The sequence below is a fragment of the Scomber japonicus genome, chromosome 7 (genome assembly GCF_027409825.1).
Source record: "Scomber japonicus isolate fScoJap1 chromosome 7, fScoJap1.pri, whole genome shotgun sequence".
NCBI classification, from domain to species: Eukaryota; Metazoa; Chordata; class Actinopteri; order Scombriformes; family Scombridae; genus Scomber; species Scomber japonicus.
This window is the reverse complement of record NC_070584.1, coordinates 3,720,251-3,730,174: the sequence shown is the minus strand read 5'-3', so window position 1 is coordinate 3,730,174 and position 9,924 is coordinate 3,720,251.

The following is a 9,924-nucleotide window of genomic DNA, read 5'->3' as shown; positions in this document are numbered from 1 at the left end:
TAGCCGGCTCTCCTCTGTCCTTCCCGGGTCTCCTCTGTCCCTGTGCCGGGTCTCCTCTGTCCCTCCGCTGTAATAAAATCACGCTGATGTGTCAGCTGATGTGTGTGTGTGTATGTGTGCGTGTGTGTGTGTGTGCGTGCGTGCGTGCGCGCGCAGCATCGCTGTTTTGGAACTTGAATTTGAAGGATGCTTATCAACTGTAGCCTAGCAACCGTGGCACTCAAAATTTACCTGGAATTTTCTAGTGTTTACTTTACAATTCTCTTTTGCCATATTTCGGCGCGTAACTCCTCCCGCAGCTTTGAGAAAACCCCGACAATATATACATCAAAACGTGCGGCTCGATCGGGGGATGGGTGCCATGACTTTTGGTGTTGAAATTCCTATTTTTTCCAAAGTTATTCCCAAAACAAAATAGGCATGATTCTCCATTGGAAATGAATGGGAATTTCTTTTTGATCACAAAATTTCATCTTTTTTCAGAGTCACCTAGCTCTCTCATACTTGCACATAGAAATGTGATTCAAACTTTAAAACGAAGGAAAACTTGTGCTCTCTTCACAACACCAAACTGTTTTTACATAACATGTAAACTTTTCAAACTATGAGCAGTCAAACGAGGAGTGGAAATCACTTTTTTTTCAAAGTTAGAGTGGAAGCGTCAGTTATTGACAGTCTTACTGCTCAAATGAAGGCCAGGCAGGTATGTGTGTGTCTTTGTGTGTGTCTTTGTGTGTGAGTGTTTGTACACACTATGTTGTGTGCTAATACAGGGTATGTGTGAAGCGTCAAGTGCTGTAGTGTAGTGCTTAGAGTTAGTGCATGTTCCTACTGCCTTGTGCTCTGTGTGCTACTCTCTGCTGTACTCATCCCGGCAGTAGCCCCGTGGCACTCAAAATTTCCCTGGAATTTTCTAGTTAGTGCCACGGGGTTCAAGCCCCGAGGCATTCCACTCCAGAAGCTGGAGAGGAATGCCTCGGGCGAAGCCCGAGGCAACTATTAATCTTCTCCATACTTAATATTATTTTTCAACTTCTTCCGCCGTTTTTCGGCGCGTAACTCCTCCCGCAGCTTTGAGAAAACCCCGACAATATATACATCAAAACGTGCGGCTCGATCGGGGGATGGGTGCTATGACTTTTGGTGTTGAAATTCCAAAGTTTCCCAAAGTTATTCCCAAAAAACCGGGAATAATTCTCCATTGAAAATGAATGGGAATTTTTTTTTAAAAACACAAAATTTCACCTTTTTTCAGAGTCACCTAGCTCGCTCATACGTGCACGTAGAAACGTGATTAAAACTTCAAAACGGAGGAAAATTTGTCCTCTCTGGACAAATACAAACTATTTTAACATAACATGTAAACTTTTCAAACTATGAGAAGTCAAACGAGGAGTGGAAATCACTTTTTCGTCAAAGTTAGAGTGGAAGCAGCAGTTAGCTAGAGTGTGAGAAGCAGTAAACCATAACCTTAATTTTTATTTTTAACTCGAGCTCACGGCCAAACCGTAAAAAGGAGACAAATAATTTTTTGTCAAAATGCAGACATAGGTGTTGGGATTCATAAAATGTGACTTTGACAGGCGGGATCTGCACAAAATTTAAACGGGGGGGCCGAGACCGGCGGCAATACCTGTCTCGCTCCCCATTAAACCTAATGTAATCGTCTTCTTATTTCAAAAGAATCTCACTCTGTGTTCGCACTGAGCTTACTCGCTCATTTTAAGGAATATGTGAATAAAATAAACACTGTCAGAATCTGCCGGCTTCTGTGTCTCTCACGGTGTTTTCGGTTTTTGGACAGGAGTTACGGTTTTCTCACAGTTTGCAATTGTTCGGAACCTTGTCAGAAGCCAAATCTTTTAGAATGTTGAGACATTTTTCAAGGCAGATCCTGAAATCGCCATAGCAACCGCAGGGCCTTAGCTGACCATGGCAACCTGTTGCTGGGCAGAATCTGATCTACCTTTTTGTGATTGGCTGAACTGACCTACCTTTTTGTGATTGGCTAATTCTACCTGTCTGTCTGTTTTACCAGTATCTATGTATCTATCTATCTATCTATGTATCTATCTATCTATCTATCTATCTATCTATCTATCTATCTATCTATCTATCTATCTATCGATCTATCTGTCTATCTATCTATCTATCTATCTATCTATCTATCTATCTATCTATGTATCGAACTATCTATCTATCTATCTATCTTTGTATCTATCTATCTATCTATCTATCTATCTATCTATCTATCTATCTATCTATCTATCTATCTGTCTATCTATCTATCTATCTATTGATGTATCTATCCATCTATCTATCTATCTATCTGTCTATCTATCTATCTATCTATCTATCTATCTATCTATCTATCTATCTATCGATCTATCTGTCTATCTATCTATCTATCTATCTATCTATCTATCTATCTATCTATCTATCTGTCTATCTATCTATCTATCTATTGATGTATCTATCCATCTATCTATCTATCTATCTATCGATCTATCTATCTATCTATCTATCTGTCTATCTATCTATCTTTGTATCTATCTATCTATCTATCTATCTTTGTATCTATCTATCTATCTATCTGTCTATCTATCTATCTATCTATCTATCTATCTATCTATCTATCTATCTATCTATCTATCTATCTATCTATCTGTCTGTCTGTCTGTCTGTCTGTCTATCTATCTATCTATCTATCTATCTATCTATCTATCTATCCATCTATCTATGTATCTATTTCTATGTATCTATCTATCTATCTATCTATCTATCTATCTATCTATCTATCTATCTATCTGTCTTTCTGTCTGTCTATCTATCTATCTATCTATCTATCTATCTATCTATCTATCTATCTATCCATCTATCTATGTATCTATTTCTATGTATCTATCTATCTATCTATCTGTCTATCTATCTATCTTTGTATCTATCTATCTATCTTTGTATCTATCTATCTATCTATCTATCTATCTATCTATTGATGTATCTATCTATCTATCTATCTATCTATCTATCTATCTATCTATCTATCTATCTATCTATCTATCTATCTATCTATCTATCTGTTGATGTATCTATCTATCTATCTATCTATCTATCTATCTATTGATGTATCTATCTATCTATCTATCTATCTATCTATCTATCTATCTATCTGTTGATGTATCTATCTATCTATCTATTGATGTATCTATCTATCTATCTATCTATCTATCTATTGATGTATCTATCTATCTATCTATCTATCTGTCTGTCTATCTATCTATCTATCTATCTATCTATCTATCTATCTATGTATCGATGTATCTATCTATCTATCTATCTATCTATCTATTGATGTATCTATCTATCTATCTATCTATCTATCTATCTATCTATTGATGTATCTATCTATCTATCTATCTATTGATGTATCTATCTATCTATCTATCTATCTATCTATTGATGTATCTATCTATCTATCTATCTATCTATCTATCTATTGATGTATTTATCTATCTATCTATCTATCTATCTATTGATGTATCTATCTATCTATCTATCTATCTATCTATCTGTCTATCTATCTGTCTATCTATCTATCTATCTGTCTATCTATCTATCTATATATCTATTGATGTATCTATCTATCTATCTATCTATCTATCTATCTATCTATCTATCTATCTATCTGTCTGTCTGTCTGTCTGTCTGTCTGTCTGTCTGTCTGTCTGTCTGTCTGTCTGTCTGTCTATCTAACTATCTATCTATCTATCTATCTATCTATCTATCTATCTATCATCTATCATCTATGTATCTATCTATCTATCTATCTATCTATCTATCTATCTATTAGATAGATACATAGATAGATAGATAGATACACATTTATGTTTGTGTGTGTGTTAAGTTACGGTTTTCTCACAGTTTGCAATTGTTCGGGACCTTGTCAGAAGCCAAATCTTTTAGAATGTTGAGACATTTTTCAAGGCAGATCCTGAAATCGCCATAGCAACCGCAGGGCCTTAGCTGACCATGGCAACCTGTTGCTGGGCAGAATCTGATCTACCTTTTTGTGATTGGCTGAACTGACCTACCTTTTTGTGATTGGCTAATTCTACCTGTCTGTCTGTTTTGCCAGTTAACTGAGCTAATTCATTTGAATGGATTAATTCATGTTTACTGTGGACACAATAAATAGTTTTATTGTATTGTATTGTAGTTATATGATTCGTGGTTTATAAAAAGATTTAACATTTATCAGTAGAAGATGAACAAAATGTACATAATATAATTTCATACAACTAAGTAATTTAAAATAAATGATTTGAAGATTTACTTAATAATTTCATTACAGTGATGTTCCTGTCGGTGGAAAAAATGAAGTAGAATTTAATTTATAAGTTTAAATAAATATTATTTATGCTTAAATGTGATAATAACATTAACTTAATATTTTCAAGAACGTTAAGTTGAGAATAAAGTACATTCATAAGAAAAAAATAAATCGTGTACTCGTCCCGGCAGTAGCCCCGTGGCACTCAAAATTTCCCTGGAATTTTCTAGTGTTTACTTTACAATTCTCTTTTGCCATATTTCGGCGCGTAACTCCTCCCGCAGCTTTGAGAAAACCCCGACAATATATACATCAAAACGTGCGGCTCAATCGGGAAAGAGGTGCTATGACTTTTGGTGTTGAAATTCCTATTTTTCCCAAAGTTATTCCTAAAACAAAATAGGCATGATTCTCCATTGGAAATGAATGGGAATTTCTTTTTGAACACAAAATTTCATCTTTTTTTAGAATGACCTAGCTCTCTTATACTTGCACATAGAAATGTGATTCAAACTTTAAAACGAAGGAAAACTTGTGCTCTCTCCAAAACACTAAACTGTTTTAACATAACATGTAAACTTTTCAAACTATGAGCAGTCAAACGAGGAGTGGAAATCACTTTTTCTTCAAAGTTAGAGTGGAAGCGTCAGTTATTGACAGTCTTACTGCTCAAATGCAGGCCAGGCAGGTATGGTGTGTGTGTGTGTGTGTGTGTGTGTGTGTGTGTGTGCTGTAGTGTCGTGCATAGAGTTAGTGCATGTTCCTACTGCCTTGTGCTCTGTGTGCTACTCTCTGCTGTACTCGTCCCGGCAGTAGCCCCGTGGCACTCAAAATTTCCCTGGAATTTTCTAGTGTTTACTTTACAATTCTCTTTTGCCATATTTCGGCGCGTAACTCCTCCCACAGTTTTGAGAAAACCCCAACAATATATACATCAAAATGTGCGGCTCGATCGGGGGAGGGGTGCTATGACTTTTGGTGTTGAAATTCCTATTTTTCCCAAAGTTATTCCCAAAACAACACAGGCATAATCCTCCATTGGAAATGAATGGGAATTTCTTTTTAAACACAAAATTTCATCTTTTTTCAGAGTCACCTAGCTCTCTTATACTTACACATAGAAATTTGATTCAAACTTTAAAACGAAGGAAAACTTGTTCTCTTCTCACAACACTAAACTGTTTTAACATAACATGTAAACTTTTAAAAGTATGATCAGTCAAACGAGGAGTGGAAGTCAATTTTTCTTGAAAGTTAGAGTGGAAGCATCAGTTATTGACACTCTTACTGCTCAAATGCAGGCCAGGCAGGTGTGTGTGTGTGTGTGTGTGTGTGTGTGTGTCTTTGTACACACTATGTTGTGTGCTAATACAGGGTATGTGTGAAGCGTAATGTGCTGTAGTGTTGTGCATAGAGTTAGTGCATGTTCCTACTCTCTGCTGTACTCGTCCCGGCAGCAACCCCGTGGCACTCAAAATTTCCCTGGAATTTTCTAGTGTTTACTTTACAATTCTCTTCCGCCATATCTCGGCGCGTAACTCGTCCCGCAGCTTTGAGAAAACTCCAACAATATATACATCAAAACGTGCGGCTCGATCAGGGGAGGGGTGCTATGACTTTTGGTGTTGAAATTCCTATTTTTCCCAATGTTATTCCCAAAACAAAACAGGCATGATTCTCCATTGGAAATGAATGGGAATTTCTTTTTGAACACAAAATTTCATCTGTTTTCAGAATCACCTAGCTCTCTCATACTTACAAATAGAAATGTGATTCAAACTTTAAAACGGAGGAAAACTTGTGTTCTCTTCAAAACACTAAACTGTTTTAACATAACATGTAAACTTTTCAATCTATGAGCAGTCAAACGAGGAGTGGAAATCACTTTTTCTTCAAAGTTAGAGTGGAAGTGTCAGTTATTGACACTCTTACTGCTCAAATGCAGGCCAGGCAGGTATGGTGTGTGTGTGTGTGTGTGTGTGTGTGTGTGTCTTTGTGTGTAAGTGTTTGTACACACTGTGTAGTGTGCTAACATTATGTGTGAAGTGTAAAGTGCTGTAGTGTAGTGCTTAGAGTTAGTGCATGTTGCTACTGCCTTGTGCTCTCTGTGCTACTCTCTGCTTACATCTACTGTTACACTTGATACTGACCAGTAAGATGTACTTAATACTGCCACAGTAAAAGTTACTTAGTGTTATATGATCAGGGTGACTTTTGAACACTGGAAATAAATTGTGTACGCGTCCCGGCAGTAGCCCCGTGGCACTCAAAATTTCCCTGGAATTTTCTAGTGTTTACTTTACAATTCTCTTCCGCCATATTTCGGCGCGTAAGTCCTCCCACAGCTTTGAGAAAACCCCGACAATATACACATCAAAACGTGCGGCTCGATCGGGGGAGGGGTGCTATGACTTTTGGTGTTGAAATTACTATTTTTCCCAAAGTTATTCCCAAAACAAAACAGGCATAATCCTCCATTGGAAATGAATGGGAATTTCTTTTTAAACACAAAATTTCATCTTTTTTCGAAGTCAACTAGCTCTCTCATACTTGCACATAGAAATGTGATTCAAACTTTAAAATGAAGGAAAACTTGTGCTCTCTTCACAACACTAAATTGTTTTTACATAACATGTAAACTTTTAAAAGTATGAGCAATCAACCGAGGAGTGGAAATCACTTTTTCTTCAAAGTTAGAGTGGAAGCATCAGTTATTGACACTCTTATTGCTCAAATGCAGGCCAGGCAGGTGTGTGTGTGTGTGTGTGTGTGTGTGTGTGTGTGTGTGTGTGTGTGTGTGTGTGTGTGTGTGTGTGTGTGTGTGTGTGTGTGTGTGTGTGTGTGTGTCTTTGTACACACTATGTCGTGTGCTAATACAGGGTATGTGTGAAGCGTCAAGTGCTGTAGTGTCGTGCATAGAGTTAGTGCATGTTCCTACTCTCTGCTGTACTCGTCCCGGCAGTAGCCCCGTGGCACTCAAAATTTCCCTGGAATTTTCTAGTGTTTACTTTACAATTCTCTTTTGCCAAATTTCGGCGCGTAACTTCTCCCACAGTTTTGAGAAAACCCTGACAATATATACATCAAAACGTGCGGCTCGATCGGGGGAGGGGTGCTATGACTTTTGGTGTTGAAATTCCTATTTTTCACAAAGTTATTCCCAAAACAAAACAGGCATGATCCTCCATTGGAAATGAATGGGAATTTCTTTTTAAACACAAAATTTCATCTTTTTTCAGAATCACCTAGCTCTCTTATACTTGCACATAGAAATGTGATTCAAACTTTAAAACGGAGGAAAACTTGTGCTCTCTCCAAAACACTAAACTGTTTTTACATAACATGTAAACTTTTCAAAGTATGAGCAGTCAAACGAGGAGTGGAAATCACTTTTTTTTCAAAGTTAGAGTGGAAGCGTCAGTTATTGACAGTCTTACTGCTCAAATGCAGGCCAGGCAGGTATGTGTGTGTCTTTGTGTGTGTCTTTGTGTGTGAGTGTTTGTACACACTATGTTGTGTGCTAATACAGGGTATGTGTGAAGCGTGAAGTGCTGTAGTGTAGTGCTTAGAGTTAGTGCATGTTCCTACTGCCTTGTGCTCTGTGTGCTACTCTCTGCTGTACTCGTCCCGGCAGTCGCCCCGTGGCACTCAAAATTTCCCTGGAATTTTCTAGTGTTTACTTTACAATTCTCTTTTGCCATATTTCGGCGCGTAACTCCTCCCGCAGCTTTGAGAAAACCCCGACAATATATACATCAAAAAGTGCGGCTCGATCGGGGGATGGGTGCTATGACTTTTGGTGTTGAAATTCCTATTTTTCCCAAAGTTATTCCCAAAACAAAATAGGCATGATTCTCCATTGGAAATGAATGGGAATTTCTTTTTGAACACAAAATTTCATCTTTTTTCAGAATCACCTAGCTCTCTCATACTTGCACATAGAAATGTGATTCAGACTTTAAAACGGAGGAAAACTTGTGCTCTCTCCAAAACACTAAACTGTTTTTACATAACATGTAAACTTTTCAAACTATGAGCATTCAAACGAGGAGTGGAAATCACTTTTTTTTCAAAGTTAGAGTGGAAGCATTAGTTATTGACAGTCTTACTGCTCAAATGCAGGCCAGGCAGGTATGTGTGTGTCTTTGTGTGTGTGTGTGTGTGTGTGTGTGTGTGTGTGTTTGTATACACTATGTTGTGTGCTAATACAGGGTATGTGTGAAGCGTCAAATGCTGTAGTGTCGGGCACAGAGTTAGTGCATGTTCCTACTGCCTTGTGCTCTGTGTGCTACTCTCTGCTGTACTCATCCCGGCAGTAGCCCCGTGGCACTCAAAATTTCCCTGGAATTTTCTAGTGTTTACTTTACAATTCTCTTTTGCCAAATTTCGGCGCGTAACTCTTCCCACAGTTTTGAGAAAACCCCGACAATATATACATCAAAACGTGCGGCTCGATCGGGAAAGAGGTGCTATGACTTTTGGTGTTGAAATTCCAATTTTTCCCAAAGTTATTCCCAAAACAAAACAGGCATAATCCTCCATTAGAAATGAATGGGAATTTCTTTTTAAACACAAAATTTCATCTTTTTTCGAAGTCAACTAGCTCTCTCATACCTGCACATAGAAATGTGATTCAAACTTTAAAACGAAGGAAAACTTGTTCTCTCTTCACAACACTAAACTGTTTTAACATAACATGTAAACTTTTAAAAGTATGAGCAGTCAAACGAGGAGTGGAAATCACTTTTTCTTGAACGTTAGAGTGGAAGTGTCAGTTATTGACACTCTTACTGCTCAAATGCAGGCCAGGCAGGTATGTGTGTGTGTGTGTGTGTGTGTGTGTGTGTGTGTGTGTGTGAGTGTTTGTACACACTATACAAGTGCTGTAGTGTCGTGCATAGAGTTAGTGCATGTTGCTACTGCCTTGTGCTCTGTGTGCTAGTCTCTGCTGCACTCGTGTTTACTTTACAATTCTCTTTTGCCAAATTTCGGCGCGTAACTCCTCCCACAGTTTTGAGAAAACCCCGACAATATATACATCAAAACCTGCGGCTTGATCAGGGGAGGGGTGCTATGACTTTTGGTGTTGAAATTCCAATTTTTCCCAAAGTTATTCCCAAAACAAAATAGGCATGATTCTCCATTGGAAATGAATGGGAATTTCTTTTTGAACACAAAATTTCATCTTTTTTCAGAATCACCTAGCTCTCTTATACTTGCACATAGAAATGTGATTCAAACTTTAAAACGAAGGAAAACTTGTGCTCTCTCCAAAACACTAAACTGTTTTTACATAACATGTAAACTTTTCAAACTATGAGCAGTCAAACGAGGAGTGGAAATCACTTTTTTTTCAAAGTTAGAGTGGAAGCGTCAGTTATTGACAGTCTTACTGCTCAAATGCAGGCCAGGCAGGTGTGTGTGTGTGTCTGTGTGTGTGTGTGTGTGTCTGTGTGTCTGTGTGTTTTGTGCACACTGTGTAGTGTGCTAACTTTATATGTGAAGCATAAAGTGCTGTAGTGTAGTGCTTAGAGTTAGTGCATGTTGCTACTGCCTTGTGCTCTGTGTGCTACTCTCTGCTTACATCTACTGTT